Source organism: Monodelphis domestica, chromosome 5 (genome assembly GCF_027887165.1).
Source record: "Monodelphis domestica isolate mMonDom1 chromosome 5, mMonDom1.pri, whole genome shotgun sequence".
Taxonomy (NCBI): Eukaryota; Metazoa; Chordata; class Mammalia; order Didelphimorphia; family Didelphidae; genus Monodelphis; species Monodelphis domestica.
In genome coordinates, this window is record NC_077231.1 from 244,176,870 (window position 1) to 244,194,646 (window position 17,777).

The window sequence follows — 17,777 nt, forward strand, 5'->3', positions numbered from 1 at the left end:
GAAATGTTCCCCAAAGTTCCACATTCTGAAATGCCTTTAAAGTATGAAAATAAACTTTTGTTCTTAAAGATTACATCCTTGAAATAAACTGGGGCAAGTCCTCCCACAATAGAAAAGGTCCAGTTACCAGACTGATCTCAAACAATGAGTCTGCATGACCAGAATCAGGTCAAAGAATGTGATCATCAGAAGCTTGCTTGACCTTCAAATGATGATACTTATCATTTTATTGACCTATCAAGGAAATTTCAGCACTTTTAAATACTGACAGTTGGTCAAGGTCATTTGGCCTATTTGCATTTGGGCCACCTCTCTGCAAATTTAACATTAGTCAACCAACTCCAGCAAGCATTTGCCAAGTACAACCAATATGCATGGTAGGCTCTAAGGATACAAAGACAAAAACAAATAACATTTCCTCTCTCTACAAGGAGCTGACTTGCCAATCTTGTTCCCATATATGGGTAGAAAAACATAGCATGAAATATACTTTTAACAACTGCTTGATCACATGGGTCAAGGGGGATACGATTGGGGATGTAGACTCTAAACGATAACCCTAGTGCAAATATCAACAACATGGAAATAGGCTTTGATTAAGAACACATGTAAAATCCAGTGGAATTGCGTATAGGTTATGTGAGGCGGTGGGGGAAAAGAGAGAAAGAGAAAGAACATCATTCTTGTAACCAAGGGAAAATATTCAAAATTGACAAATTAAATAAAATTTTCCCAAAAAAATGAAATCTACTTTTAGATTTATATTGGTCATTAGTGATGCCATCTTTCATAAAATTTGGGAAGTGAAAAATATATGAAGAGAAGTATTACACACTTAAAGAAAATATATTCAAACATATGTGTTGTCCAGGGGTATGAAACATCATGAACGCAAGGAAGGTGTATTCAAACACATGTGTTGTCCTGGAGTATCCTGGATCCAGTCTTAAATGCTTTTCAAAAGTCAACTGTTCATTTTCAGTGTGAGAATTTACATGTTAGAAATCCACAATGGAGAATAGCATTTCTTGTTTTATTGTTTAGAAATAATAAAAAAAACTGAGAAAATGCTAACAATACATATTAAACTAGAAGGTATATTAATACCCTGCACCAGAGCCAATCATACAACATTTATTAGAACATCCCTATCTATACAAATAATTCAAGATAGACAGACCATTGTATCTGCCTATTGAAATCTTTATTTTTCTCCTTCAAAATGCAATGAATGTGCTACCTCTTTTGTTCCTCCTTTCTTGATTCTCCCACTTTTTCCATCCCTGAAAAAGGAAAGTTTTCTTTTACTCAATTTATTCAGAATGTTTTTTTTAATCACTCCTTTGCCCTTCTTGTATTCTTATCTTTGCTTATATTTGGTTGTTGACCTTCATACTTAAAGAACAAAATGACATCAGTAGTGATGTCTTTTGACAAGATTATAAATTAGATTTAAGTAAAGCAGAGTTATGCAGTCATTGGCTTTACTCTCTCTTCCATTGTCTTCCAGACACTGAAGTCCTGTGACAAGACAAAAGTCAACATGATTAATGATGGCTCAAGACACAATGGACAAAATTGGCTTCTTTCATGTCTAAGCAAGCTTTGAGCATTCCACACACCTGTTTTAGCCATCTTCATGATAATTGGAAAATAATTTTTTCTCATCTGCTCTTTCCACTAAAGATATTTTCACATTCTTGGGGTAAACGCCCTGCTAACTCCCAGAGAGGTTTGAGGTCTGTCAGTTATCCTTAACCTGGTTTAGCCTTCCTGTCAAGAAAGTTTACTAGGGCACAGCTGCTAAGCATGCATGCTACAATTTCTTGGAAACATGGGTGAGAGCTGGGTGGCAGATAGATACAAAAGGTGGATGAGCAGCCCTGAAAAGGCCTCAGCAACCCCTCATACCAAAGGTATTAGTCTTCCCTGAGCATGAATATAAAAGTTGTAAAAATATGTCACTCCTTAAACACCAATCTAAGCACATTGTTTTGTTGTCCCTAAGGTCTCCTCTCCTCATTAATGACACTCAGGATGTTAAGTATGGTTTGCAGTTTTAGCCTTTCATGATTAGTTTATAGAAGTACAAGAGGGGGGAAAAGCTCACAGAACAACTAATTAAAGGAAATATCACATTGGCAGCAAAATAACTCAATTAACTCTCTCCAAGTGGCACAAAGCAATTAAGGGTTATCTCATCTTACTCAAAAGGGGTAGATACAGGGCATTTAAATCACAAAATCCATAATCCTGCTCCAGGGACAAAAAGATGAGAAGATCAAGGGCAGATGAGTAATTTGATCCTTGGTTATTCAAAAAGTCACTAAAGAAAAAAATGTGGGATCTCCAGATAGTATGTCTATTTCTAACATCTTAATTGTAGTTCCATTTGAAATGAACTAGAAGTAATAATTTTGGAAGTTAATCAACATTTAGAAAAAATGCTATTCGTGTAATATAAAACAAATCTATCACAATTACAAAATGCAGCAATGAAAACATATGAACTGAATTTATCACATCAGTATTTTAACGGATGTGGCCACTGGTTCTAAGATGAAAATCACAACCCATTCATGCCTTCTTAGCCTATGAATCTCTCACCTGGATGCTCTTATAAGTTTGTCAAAGGGAGAAAACTCAGTATGTCAGGGTACTTTTATCTCAGTTTCTCTAAATCTTAAAGATACCAAAAGAATATGTGAGATGCTCACTAGGTATCCTTTGGTAAACCTACATTAATGGCCCATCTTTTTTTTCATATATTTTATGGTATTATTTACATCATTTATTTCTTAATAATACTTTGTAGTATAGTGTGGCATGAAGTAATAGATAATAAAAATAAAAGAAATTATAAATCATGACTTAAAATTTTTCAAGACTGTCAAATACCTTGCTGAAATCAAGATACATTATGTCCATTACAGTAACTTTTTCTTCCAGTCTAGTAAGTTTATCAAGTTACCTTCCTGCCAATAAATGTGATGAGAGCAAGTACTGTTTCATCTCTTCTTTTAAACCATAATAATGTCATGAAAAATATTGCAGACATAAAAAGGTATTCAAATAACTGCTAATTTTTTTAATCAGAACAGATTTGGATGAATTGTTTTTAGTGGACCTGTTTATGCTCTTGTATTAGTGCTCATAAATGTTTTGTTTAATATTTTTATCCAGAGTCTTCTTGTGATTAACATAAAGTTTATTAGCTGAAGTTTCCATAAGTCAATTTCCCTTATTTTGTTAAATAAGAATGTTTTATTCCAGTATCCAAATTTCCAGAATTTCTCCTGATTTCCAACACCAAAATTTACCAAGTGGTTCTGTTATGGGCATGGAAAGGATACCCTTTGGGGTTCAGGAAGGATACCTTTTGCAAGCATGCAATGACTCCAAACTTAGCTTAAGAACAAAAAGAGATTTATTAATTTAGAAAGTAATGTTGAGAGTGGCCAGGAGAATAGCAAGGTAGAACAGCAAGGTGGGGAGCAGTTCCTTGGGAGGACAGCATGAAAGGAAAGGCTGTTCCTCCATGGGGACAGCCTGGATGGAGAGGCTGTCCCCCAGACGACATCAGTTCTGGGGATTATATGCTCTTTAGATACTATGTCCTGGTGTGGACTTGACCAGAATGTTAGTCCCTCAGGCATTTGGTGGAGTGGGGTGGTCATCTGACTGGGGTCTGCCTGGAGGCATAAAGATTGCTTTCTTTGTCCACCTTAAATCTAGAGGACAAAAGAGGGTAAACATCTCAGGACCCTGGGTGGGGTCATTGGGTGTTTCTAGGTTAAGAAGCACAAGGATGCAAGGGCAAAAGGGTTTCCCTGATAATAGTTGGCCTGGGTTTCTGGGGGACAGTGCCCATGTCAGTTCTATTATAGATCAAACTAGCAAGTTGTTTTTTCCCCCAATACTCTGGCATATAACTCATGTGAAATGAGAGACATGAATTCATTTCAAAGTTTCAACTAGTCATATTTTTCATCTTTTTCAAAGTTACATTTTTGTCCTACTTTTTAAAAAAATTAATCCTGTCTTAATCATTTTGTCCTACCTTTCAAGCTTGAAGATTGTTCTTAGAACAAAGAGAAAAATAAAGTATGATATAACTAGTTATATTTTGTCTGTTCCGTTAATGTTATACTATTTTCTCTAACTAGTACATATTTGGAAAAGATCCTACTGGGATTATTCATCATTGGAAAATTGAAATTAAAATTTGGAGACTATCTGGGAAAGCCTCATCAAAATGTGTAAAGTATTTGCAGAAAACATGAAAAGGAGAAATAATGGAACAGGAAAACATAATTAAAATAAGTGGCCCACACCAGAAAATGTCAACTATAGATGTTTTTGAGTACCTATTATGAACTTATAACATAATGAGAAATGAAGATATATTATTCAGGAAGGTGTAAAGTGACTGTAAACCTTAAAATTTCTTAGACTTATGAATGTTGGAAATTTCCCCATTGGGAAATCTCATACTGGAAAAAATTTCCTACTGAGTGTAAGAACTCTATTGGAATATGAACCCCCTTGGCATGGGAGGATCCTTCTCCTCCCTACTTGGGACTGCTTTAGGACAGAAACCTTTTGCTGAACAATGGAAAGGGCTTTGACCTATGCTTAAGCATAGAACAGGAAGTTCTTTGAGTCATGATTGATTTTAGAATTGATACAATAGAGATACTTGGAATGACAGAACCAGGTCTTGGAACTTACAATCTCCACCCTACTCAGCCTAACAGGATTTAGGAAGGGCTGCAGCATATATCAAAATTTAATTATTTGAGAATATGACCTTCAACAGACATGTGCAAAGGGGGGCAGACCTCTGGGCGGTCCTGGGTTAAGCTAGAGCCACCATTGGCACAGGGGAGACATGGACAGTGATTGGTAGATGTGAAAACTGAGGGGAGGGGACTTAGATGGTTTCCTTAAAGATAGCAGGGTCTGAGGACAGGGGAAGTGCCAGAGGAGGTTTTGCTCTGAGCGAGGTGGCTCTGAAGGAGGATTGAGGAGGTTGCTCTGTTGGAGGACCAGGAGAGAAGGCTGGCTCTGAAGGAGGAGAATTCTCTGGAAACATCTCTTGAAAGGAGGCTCTCTTGAAGGTGGAGCCTGAGTTTGGCATGAGAAGCCTTACCTAGAGAGATCTTGGGTGAGTGATAAAACCAACTGACTGATTTATTCATTCTTATTCCTTTCTTCCTTTCTCTCTTTTTCTATTGATTAATCAGTGTTTTATAAATTAAATTTCTCTATAAAATCCAGTTGGCTTGGGCATATTCATGAATTGGGAATGTGTTCCCTGGCCACCATCTTGTATTTGTATAGGGCCAAGACACAGTAGAGGGCATATTTCAGCGGTCATAATTGATATATATATTTCCTTTGCTCCCAAAACATTTTAATTATCACATGACTATACAGTAATATAAATAATCAATCAACCATCTGTTATTAAGTACATATGATATACTAGGTACTGTGATATGTGCTAAGGATATAATTCAAAAAGGAAAAATCTCTGCCCCAAGTACTTCACATTCACTTTTATCAAAAATTTTAGCTTCTAAATGTTCCTACTTCTCACTTGGGCCAATTATATCATTTTTCTTCATTCCAGACATTCTTATGGTTCTATATCTAAATATCTTTATCTGATAACACATACTCACTTGGCATAAAGTCCTTGGAAAATAGGTTTTAGAAATGCATGAAAATAATCATTGAAAACTATACTCCTTGCTTAGCAATGCACAATTGTGTCAAAATCTGCTAGGTATGTTATTGTCTGACTTCCAGCTAGTGTCTAATAATGACCAACAAAGAAGATTGTTCTTTTTGTTAATCAGTCGGTTCCAAAGTTAATGAAATGTTTATTGAGCGAATTTCTGGTGTTTCCATTAGTCAAGCAAAATTTTTCATGTATTTTGCCAGCAAAATATTTTTTGACGTTCAGAATCCCCTCCCCCAGTTTTAGGTATCAATACTCACTGTACCCTTAATCTCGTGCCTGGTACAAATTAATAAAACATTCAGAAGTAAAATATGAGCAGAACATTGTTAATAGCTAATCATTGGGAATGCTTAAATACCGGTAAAAATATACTAAAAGCTTGCCATAATTGATACACTTTTAGAACACTATTCCCAATGAAATTACTTATCTCAAAACTGCAGTCTGCATGTCTTTAGCACAGTGGGAGATCACACAAAATAATTGGACTTGCTACATTATCAAAATACCATTCTAAAGATAAACTTCCATGCTCAATCAAAAAGGTAATTAAGACCCAAATCTAAATATATTCAATTACCTCCCCAACATCACTTCCCCCCCCCAACTTCCCCCCCCCCCCACTGTACAATACTTGGAATTGAGCTTCCTGAATGGACCTCAATTTGGTTTTGAAAACTTTCTGCAAAACCTAAATATTTGTTTCAGGAGGAGTTTAAGTAGCTATTAATCTGTGTTCAGATCCACATCCTCAGAATCTTTTCATCTGCCTGTATTTTCTAGTGCCCACATAACCATAGTACATAGTTAATTAGAAAGAGAATGATTAAAGCCATCTACATATCTAGAAGGCCATATTTATGAAAGTAACCTATTATCTTTAAATGTCAAATTTAGTTGCTGATTTTGTTGAATACAAAACAATTAAAATGCATGTCTTTAATGTGGAAACTAATGACAGGGAAAGAGAGCGTGCAATTTGGGATTGTGCTTGTAGAAAAGATAGTGAAAATTGTACAGGGATTTAAAAATCATAACAAAACTGATGATGGGTGAACCTCCTCAGAATTGGTAGCTCAATTCTTAAAGTAAAGAAAGCAAAATCTCATTTTCTGCTGCAGTATTGACTTTGGTTCTATGGTAAAATCTCTTCTGCCTCTAAATTCCATCTCTGTCAAATACTGAGGAGGAGATCTTTCTCATCTAGGAAAGATGCTATGAAAAATCTAAGTTCAAAAATTGCCCAGAATATGGTTCCTGGTTAGCCAATAACTATGACAAATTTTCACTGCTAAGGTTCTTTTGTTTGGATTAAGAGATTTTATTGATGGAAAGACATCTATATTTTTCATCAATAATATCCATTTTGAAAAAAGTAGATTCGAATAAATATGCAAAGCCTCTATAAAATCAATTCACAAAACAGTGTGCAAAACTAACTAAAAGAAAGATTAGGTCAAGGAGTACATGCCATCATTCTTTGATGTTTGTTAAATGAAAGGGAAGTTGTAAGATTTAACCTTAATAATGCTATGCCAATTCTTGTTCATTATATTTGAACTGAGTTCTATTGTCCTATAGTATAATCTTTGACATGGGCACTGTACCCCAGAAACCCAGGGGAACTATTATCAGGGAAACTCCCTTGCTTTGCCTCCTCCTGACTCTGAACTTAGAAACACCCAATGACCACACCTAGGGTCCTGAGATGTTTATCTTCTTTTGTCCTCTAGATTTAAGATGGATAAAGAGATGAATCTTTATGCCTCCAGGCAGACCCCAGTCAGATGACCACCTCACCCCACCAAATGCCTGAGGGTTTACCACTCTAAGTCATGTACCCACCAGGGCATAGAACCTGTAGTAAAAAGACATAAAAACCTCAGAACTGATATCTTTCAGGGAAACAGCCTTTCCTTTCATGCTGTCCTCCCAAAGAACTGCTCCCCATCTAGCTGTTCCACCTTGCTATCCTCCTGGCCATTCTCAACATTACTTTCTAAATTAATAAATCTCTTTTTTGTTTTTAAGCTAAATTTTGGAGTCTTGCATGCTTGCAAAAGGCATCCATCCGGAACCCCAAGGATATCCTTCCAGCCAATAACAATCTTCATTTCCTTTGCTTACTCATGGTGGAGAGTGACCTTTGGACTTACTCTTCTCCAGAGTTACAATTTTGAAAGACCAAATTGAGCATTAAGAGGTATTAAGAGAGTTTTTATTAATTTCTCCTTTTATGTCTAAGAGGAGAAGGAACAATAATATTTTTCAGTTAGAGACCCCTTGCTGTGCCATTTGTCAGTTAGTGATAGTTAGAAGGGTGTGGACAAGGGGAGTTAGTCAGTGGCAGAGAGTTGCAAAGGTTTTTTGTTTTGTTTTGTTTTGTTTTGTTTTGTTTTGTTTTGTTTTGTTTTTTGTTTGTTTGTTTGTTTGTTTTGTCTCTGAGTCTCCTAGGAGAAGGTGTTCTGCTAGCATTCTCTCTGGTTGGAGACAAAGAACAGAATTTAAATCTTAATTGCCTAATTGATTATTAACAACTTGGGTAGATAAAGTTGATAGATGGTTAAATTATTAAATAGTGAGAGTAGGAGATTAGGGGAGGGCTTCTACCGAACAGGATATGCTACCCTCTGAGGCAGATAGAATTAGGAGTTTTTGTTTTTGTTTTGTTTTTTTAGCGAAATTTAGTTAGGCTTGGGATCTGGGGTATAGTTACAAACTATTATAAGATTACTTTTACTTTCCTCCTTCCTATTTCCTATCCATATTTCCTAATAATAACCTAAGCATTTTGCATTTAATAAACTGTGCACTGGCTTTTGTTCAAACCCCTACTCCCAAAATTTAACCCTTCAAAGAGGATAAGACATTCAGTCATATATTTTCAGTAAATCATTCATTCAAAAAGCTTACCATGTTCTAGGTACTGTGCTAAGTGTAGGGGATATAAAAAAGGCAACATATATGAAGAGATATTTCTCAAATATAGAAGCTCAAACTATCTATAGCCATACCAAAAATAAAAATGCTCCAAGTAACTAATAATTAGAGAAATTCATATTAAAGAAATCCTGACATTTTTGCTCAAATTCATCAGAAGAAAATAAAATGACAAATATTGAAGGGTCTCTGGGAAAATATGCATACTGATACACTGATAAGGGAAATATGAACTGAACTGCCATTGAAGAAAATAATTTGGAAATGTGTCCAAAAAAGTTACAAAACTTTGTATGAATTTTTAAAGTATTTTATTATGAAGATACTTTATTTTAACTACTACATATAACAAATTGCCACATAAGTTTTCTGTAGTTATATGATCCAAATAGCCTCCCTCCCTGACTTTCCTGCCTAGTCTTAGAGCTAGCAAGTAATTCAGTCTGGGTAACATGTGTATTATCATGCAAAACCTACAGTGATCCCTCACCTATCATGGGAGTTATGTTCCAGAGACCCCTGTGATAGGTGAAAATCTGGTTAATAGCAATGTTATTATATTTATTTTTATTATTTATATGTATTTTAAGACTTTATAAACCCTTCCCACTCTCCTATAAACCTTTTCTACATTCTTATTAACCAGCAGTCACTGAGTCAATCAGGGCCCAGGATACAGAACACAGCACTTTGGTTGGTCATCTTTCATTCCATTAGCCAATCATGTGCTGCAATAAGTGTAACTCACAATATAGAATTAGATATATATATTTTAAATACCCTTGATACAGTGAAGCCAATAAATGAACTGTGATCTATAAAGGGATGATTGTATTTCCAAATTGCTCATTTTTGTAATAGAACAATCATATAGAACCAAAACCCCAAAATAAAAACCAAACTAAACTAAAGTGAAAAAAATGTATGCTTTGATCTACATTCTGACTCCAACAGTTCTTCCTCTGGAGATGGGTCCTGGAATTGAATAGTCCTGGAATTGGACAGAATTGTCCTGGATATTGAATAGTGAAAAGTAGTAGTTAAGTCTATCATAGTTGCTCAATCCACAATATTGCTGTTACTGTGTATAATGGTCTCCTGGTTCTGTTTATTTCATGTTGCATCAATTCATGTAGGTCTTTCCTACTTTCCTACTTCAGCTCTTTCTGAAATCATCCAGTTCATCTTTTCTTTTAGCACAATAGTATTCAATCACCATCATACACCACAATTTGGTCAGCCATTCCCCATTTAATGGATATCCCTTCAATTTCTGATTTTTGCCACCACTAAAAGAATAGCTATAAATATTTTTTTGTACGAGCAGGTTCTTTCCCCCTTTTTTTCTGATGTTTTTATGATACAGAACTAGTAGTGATATTATAGGATCACAGGATACTCAGAGTGTAATAAACCTTAGGGAATAGTTCCAAATTGCCCTCCAGAATGGTTGAATCATTTCATATCTCCACCAAAAATATATTACTGTTCCAATTTTGATACATCTCCTCCAACATTTATCACCTGTCATATGGGTCAAACAAAAGAATAGTTCGATTCATAGAAAGTTATGACTTTTAAAAAGGGCTTAAACACCACTTCTCTAATCAAGAGAGATTTAGAACATTTTTTCATATGATTAATGATAGCTTTGATGTTTTCATATAAAAATTGCCTAGTCATATCCTTTGACCACTTATCAATTAGGGAATGACTTAGATTCTTAAATATTTGTCTTTGTTCTTTATATACTTGAGAAATGAGACCTTTATCAAAGAAATTTGTTATATATGTGTATATATATATATATATTTATATATATATATATATTTGCATTTTGTTGTTTCCCTTCTAATCTTAGATTTCTTTGTTTTTGTTTGTACAAAAACTTTTTATTTCAATATTTTTAAACATTGATATGGTTTATTTTGTATCCTGAAAATTTTCTAAAGTTATTTCAAGTAGATTTTTAGTTGATTCTCTAGGATCCTCTAAGTATACCATTGCATCATCTACGGAGCGATAGTTTAGCTTCCTCAATGCCTGCTTTAACTCCTTCAATTTTATTTTCATCTCTTATTACTAAAACTTACATTTCTATTATATTAAATAATCATGGTGATAATGGGAATCCTTGCTTCACCCTTGATCTTATTTGGAAGGCTTTTAACTTGACTCCATTGCATATGATACTTACTGATGGTTTTATATAGATACTAATTATTTTAAAGAAAGGTCCATGTATTACTATGCTTTCTAGTATTTTAATAGGAATGTCTATTGTATTTTGTTGAAGTCTTTTTCTGCATCTCTTGAGATAATCATGTGATTTCTGTTAGTTTGGTTTTTGACATATTCACCACTGAATTGAGCAAAAGATCTGAGCCTCACTCTGGGCTTATATCAGCTCAGTCTGTGCATGCATTTTGACCAAGAAATACTAGTAGCAGGTCATGGTTCCCAAAGAGATCAAAGAAGGAGAAATGCATGTTATTATATATATGTACATATATATATATATATATATATATGTGGGCATATATATATTATGTGTACATGTACATACATTCATATAGATAGATGTATGTGTTTTTGTGTGTATATGAGAATAGTATCTCTAGTATAAGGGCTTCATGAGAAACCCCTTTTCTGTCCCTCTCACCCATGTTTAGGTTTCTACCTGGCACTCCTGTTTCTCACCTGTAGCTCCAAGAAGTTGTAGCATGTGCATTGGTCACATCCCAGTAAACCATCTTAGCAGACAGGCTCTAGCAGGTGACATAATAGATTGGTCACAAACATGTCAACGAGTTAGAGTAGAAGATACCTCAGTCATGTGAAGACTTCCCCTATTGGAAGGGGTAGATGAGAACAATCTGTTCCAATAGCCATGAAGACACTGAAGCAGACACTGTGGACACTATACTCAATAACATCTCCAGGGATATGGTGCTTATGTGCCTCAGAAAAACCCTAATTATACATATATATATATATATACATATAATACCTATAAGAATAGGAAAGATGGGCCAACAGGAGGAGATTTCATGTCAAATGAGGGAGAAGATTAACCATGGAGAAGACAAAAGTTAATAATAAACTGGGTAATCATGTACATAAGAAAGTTTTTACAGAGAAGTGTGCTTTCTATCATCTGAAAAAAATTAGTATTTCTAGGAGTAAGGAACAATAGAAAAAGGGGGCATGAGGCATTATTTGCAATGTAATGAAATTTAAGTTCTTTAGAAGAGGGGACAAGAATAGGTACCTTAGAAAGTTTAATTCCTTGAAGATAACAAGGTGTGAAGATGGAATTAGCTCTCCCCTGATCATTTTTTTTTTAGATTTAATCACCAGAAGCATTATACACCCCACTAATCCTTAAATGGGGGAAGTCTGTGACCCACACCCCTTACACTCTGACCCTCACAAAGGTCTAAAAAGAACTAAATAAGTTAAGAACCAAGAATCAAGACTACAAGTCTCAGATAAAGAGAAAGAGAAGAAAAATAATAAAGAGTCTAAAAGAAATATATCCTTCTTGGAAAAAAGTATAGGAAGATGGCAGAGTAGAGCGTGAAGTTTCCTTGCCCTCCTAATACCCTTCACAAACAATCAAATATAATTCCATGGAATGAATACTATAAGCAGAAAAAATAGAGTCAAGAAGGAAGCTGAACAGCCAGGAACAACTATAAAAGAAGGTTTGTGAATTCCCTGGTCACAATCCCAATACCACAGGCCTTGGGGTAAAGAACAGAACAAATAGCATGAATTCAAGAAGACAGCCCCTGAAGGCAGGACTCACAAAGTCACCTTGTTGCTAAACCACAGAGCTTACATTCAGAATGATACTGCTAGAATCAGCTATTGGAAGATCTTAGGTAAAAATCTGTTAGTGGTGGCCTCAACTCTGGAGACCCTCACTGACCTATAGCTAGGGATGGAGGTAGCAGATATCACAAAGTCCATGGGTTCAAGACCCCTGCAGGACCTCAAGCCTTGCTGCTGACAGGAGAGAGACTTTGCAGGTCTAAGGAATGAAGACTGAATGTTTGCTTCATCCAAACATGTGGCACTAGGAGAGGAATAAGAAATTAATGTATACTAGTGAGTATGGTTCATAAGAAAATAAGACCCATCAGCTGTGGTCACACTCAGGAGAGTGGTGTGATAGAGACTGGCACTAGAGAAAACATGCCAGACTGAAGAGTATATGAAATTGATCACCTCGATGGGGGAGGGGCCCCGGGAGTGAATTTCCTGAGGAGAGAAGACTCTGGCTGGAGAGCAGTGAGGGTCTCTCGGTCTTGAGACATCGAAGAGAAAAGGTGGATAAAGACTTTCTCCTGAGGGTTTTTTTTTGTTTTGTTTTTGTTTTTGTTTTTTGCTTTTAAAAAATTAGTTTATTTATTTTTTGTTCCAGGCACTACTTAACTGAATAGGTAAAACTACACATTGTGGGAGAGAAATGTTCACTATGTGGATCGGTCATCATCTCTTGGCTGCTCCCTAGCGATGCCCCGCATAAGCCTTGAACCAGGACGGGATGGAAGGGGCGGCGGAGGAGATCATGCCCCCGGCACTTCTGCTGTCCACGGGCTGGGTCACCTGGGTGCTGTGACTCTGCAGCATCTCCACAGGCTGGGAAGATTCTCCCAGTCTGTGCCAAGGTCCGTTTCTTCGTCACTGATCCACTCTCCCCTGCTTTCATCTGTTTCTCCAGCAGCTGCAGGATCCAAAAATTCCATGGAATCTTCAAGATCAGCACTGACTTCAAAGGGCCCAGACCTGCCCAAGTGTTCCGTGTCTGGACTAACCAGGTACATTAGATTCCTGAGTGTATGTAGTGGGTGCAAAAGGTCTAAATTTACATGCTGAGAAAAACAGAGGTAAAAAATGTTGGCGTTCAACTTCCTGACAGCACGAGTAAATTTCCGCTGGCTGAGATTCTCTCCACAAAACTCACTGTTACATAATTTTTTGGGAAGATTTACATCAAGTATATGAGACAAAATGTTGACAAGCTGGGTTGCATAGCACAGGGCAGCACTGATGGTGTAGGCTGGGTTATTATGTTCCATATCAGGCCCCTGTGTTGTTTTTTTCTCTTCTACCCAGTTGTAGTAAGCAGAATATTCTCCATTATTAGGAAGACTAATCCAGGGCCCTGCAATGCTAATGCTTGTATCTCCATTGTGGTCATCACAAACCCATCTCCCAGAGAGATAAGTAGTTGTCTTGGCTTCTGCAAGCTTGCTCACAGTGCTGGAGGTCATGGCAGTGTCACTCTCTGAGGCTATATCTGCAGGGTCCCTTATGCCAGTTTTCACTTCTTCAATGGGAAAAATGATCGAGGTGAGTTCTAGAATATGAGAGCTTCGGAAGTGTGCCAGATGGTAGTACTGACTTCTTAAATCATCATGTTTCCTTTCCACCAGATCTCCAAGTCTGCGGTTATGCCTCTGGATTTTTTCCTTCTTCTCTTGGTGCCGCTGAGCTCAACAGAACAGCTTCTGATTCTTTTCTTTAGTTTTGAGAAGGCCCTAGGAATTTCTTCTCATTTCTTCATTTCCTTTACATATTGTTTGTTTCAGCTGTTCAATTCTCAATTTACAGGACATTATTTTCCATCTCAACTCATCTGTTATCCACTTTCCTTCCATAATGGCCGTTAGCACATCTTTTCAGAATTCATCCTGCTTACTTTTAAGATGGTTTAACTTTTCTTTCTTGTCTATAAACCTTTCACCGTCCCGGTTGTGGAAGAAAACAAAGTTGCCGGTCTAGACGCACTTCCCGCAGGTCAGCCACCTACGGGTGGTATTGCACAGGGAGCACCGCTCAACCACCACGTACAAATCCTCTGCATCCTCCACCGAATCCACAAGGTCCCGGAAGGCGGCAGGCAGGCACAGCCAGGAGCCTCCAACGCCTGGAATCCTTTCCCACTTTTCTTGCTGGTGACAGGAAATTCCACACACACACTTCCCAATTGAGGGGATTTTCTGAAGAGAAAACCTGAGCAGACTTTACCTCAGCTCCTGTTCTCCAGGGGTGAGTCACCTGACTTTCTCTCAGGGGGCTCAGGCTGCCAAGGCCTGAGTTCCCCCCCAAACTTGAGGAGGGGGGAAAAGGGTTTAGATAAAGACAGGGACCCCCTTTTCCCACTTTACTTTTTCCCATTCTTCCCTGCCCATTATTCCTTTTGTATTACCTGATTGAGTTAACATTAAAAGTTATCTGTTCCCCAAGCTAAGTGTGAGTGAATGGATCAAGGGGAGATCTTTTGGTCTCGAGTAGTGGAGGGGGGACAAGAGGGACAAGAGTGAATTGGAGAGAGCAACTTTAGCTAAGGAGGGAAGGCAGAAGGTGGAAAATCTTCAAACCCCCTCTCCTCTCTCTGAGCCAACCTGCTACATCTGCTGTCTCCCTAGTACCCCACTTTGTGGAGTAGGGAGTTCACCTCTTTTCCCTTTCTCTCCATACCTCAGGATCCAAGCCTCCCCTCCAGGGTACATTCCCTTCCTTTTCTTTTATTTTTTTAAACAGAGGGTAGGGTACCTGGCTGCCTCTACAAAGGGAAGTTGGCATGTGTGCTTAGAGTTGCAGTGGCAGATCAGTTCACTGTCTCTGTTTAGAGCATTTGAGATCTATCCTGAACTGTAGCTTGAGCAAGGGTCCTAGAGATTACTCATACAATAAAAAGTGGAATATCTAAATAGGGCAGTAAAAAACAAACTCAAACAGCCTGAAACATACACAAATACCAGGACCTGGGACTTTAGCGAAAGACAATAAAAAAGAATCAAAAGAGAAAGAACTCAACTATTGATAACTACTGTAGGGAAAGAGAAGACATTGGATCAAACTCAAAGGACAATGAAGCAAAAACACCTAGTTAAAAAATAGCAAAGAAATACTCCACAATCTCAAAAGGACTTTCTGGAAGAGCTTTAAAAGACATCAAAAGCCAAATAAGAAAGGTTGAAAAAATAGAAAGAAAAAAAAGCAATGCAATAAAATAATGAAAAAAAAATACCCAGATGGGAAAAGAGATTCAGAAATTCAATGAAGAAAACAATCAATTAAGAACTGGAATTGGATGAGGGAAAGGTAATGGTTTCCAGAGACAGCAAGAAATATAAAAGCAATTTTTAAAAATTAAATAATAGAAAAGAATATGAGACTTTTCATTATTATAAGCAACTGACATGGAAAGCAAATCAGTACAGACAAAAAAAAAAAGAATAGTTTGATTCCTGGAAAGTTATGACTTTTAAAAAAGAGTTTAAACACCATATTCTAAGAAATCATTATCGTCATCAAGGAACACAGTCCAGAAATTCTAGGATGAGAGGGCAAAATAGAAATTGAAAGAATCCACCTATCAACACTCAAAGAGAACCACAGAGAAAAATGTACAAGAACATTATTGTTAGTTTTTATAGGCAAGAAGAAAATAAAAGTTAAATACCACAGAACTACATTCAGAATAACATATTAGATTTAGTAGTCATAATATTAAAAGAAAAAAGGACAGAGAATACAGCATTTTGTAGAGCAAAAGAACTGGACTTACAACCAAGAATAACATATCCAGAAAATGTGAACATAATTTCTAAAAAGTGAGGAGTTTAAAGTATTCCTGTGGAAAAAACCCAGTACTCAGTAGAAAATTTGATCTGTAAGAAACATACAAAGGTATTGATGAAAGACTAATCACATGAGACCAAAATGTGAAAATATTGATTCTTATATGGGAAATTTTATCCAGGGTTCCTAGGAATGACATTAATGTCTAGGCATTTTGAAGAGGTGTGTATGGATGGAAAACTCAATGTCAAGTTGAATGCAATGGAATGAGCTGAAATGGTAGTGGAGTAAATCAAGAGGAGGTAGGGTAGAGCAACTCTTTCATTTGGATGAGGGTGCCACAGAGAAGGAAAAGAGTAGGTAGAGGGCTGGTAGTACTAGAATCCTACTCTAACTCAGATCTAGGATAAAGAGAGAGCAACATACAGGATTAGAAGGACAAAAGGAAATGGATAACAGAAGGACTGGAATAGAATACGAACGGGACCAAGCAAAAAAAAAAAAAGACCTTAAGCTGAGTAAGTAAGAAGGTTAGATTAAGAAAAAGGATGGGAATGGATTAAGGAGAGAGGGGGATACTGAGAAAAGAGTGCATATCAAGAAATGGGAGAGTAAGAGGAAGGGATAAGAGTGGGAATTTTAGGATAAGTAAGGGAATGGTAAGTAGGATAAAGTAGGAGCATTTAGAAAGACAGATAGAATACAAATTAAAATAAAAAGGTAGGAGACAAGGGAGGGACCCTTCGAAGAGCAAGACAATTTGGAACTAGTTAGTTGGACAAAGGGAGAGAATAGGAGAAGATTTCTCAGAAGGTGAATGAATTGGAGAGATAGTAAGCAGAAGAAATTGGACATCTGAGGAGGAATACGGTAAGAAAAACAAAGGAACAAGGTGAAGAAAAACAGAATTGAGGAAAATAAACAATTTGTAGAATGGATCAAAGCCCAAATCTGACAAGATGTTGCTTATAAGAAAGACTTGAAAATGAGTAAAAATAAAGGACTGAAGAAGAATATACTGTGTCTCAGATGATACAAAGATATCAGAGGTAGCAATCATGATTTCTGACAAAGATAAAATATAGATATAATTAAAAGAGATAAACAAGGAAACAATATTATATTAAGAGAATGATGATAATAATAAAACAACATACCAAAATCTATGGGATACAGCAAAAAGTAGTAATTAGAGTAGTATATATATTACATATATATATGCATATTTATAACTGCTCATATTAATAAAAATGAGGAAGAAAAACTCAAATTGCAAATGCAATTTAAAAATAGAAAAAAAATTAAAATACCTAATGTGAGATCAACTAAATTGAATTAAAAAAAAAAACCTGGATTAATAAATAAATCTAGCTTGGTTTTATGAAAAAGTCAACAAATTGGGAAACCACTGGTTAATATAATTTTTAAAAAGAGAGAGAAGAAAACCAAATCATTAGCATTAAAGATGAAAAGAAATATACCACACCAT

The 17,777-nt window shown here is 36.4% G+C and overlaps 1 pseudogene; it reads right to left on the reverse strand.

The window, feature by feature from the left end:
• Nucleotides 1-13,204: 13,204 nt before the first annotated feature.
• LOC100021897 (beclin 1-associated autophagy-related key regulator-like) lies at nucleotides 13,205-17,348 on the reverse strand (annotated as a pseudogene).
• Between the last annotated feature and the right edge of the window lie 429 nt (nucleotides 17,349-17,777).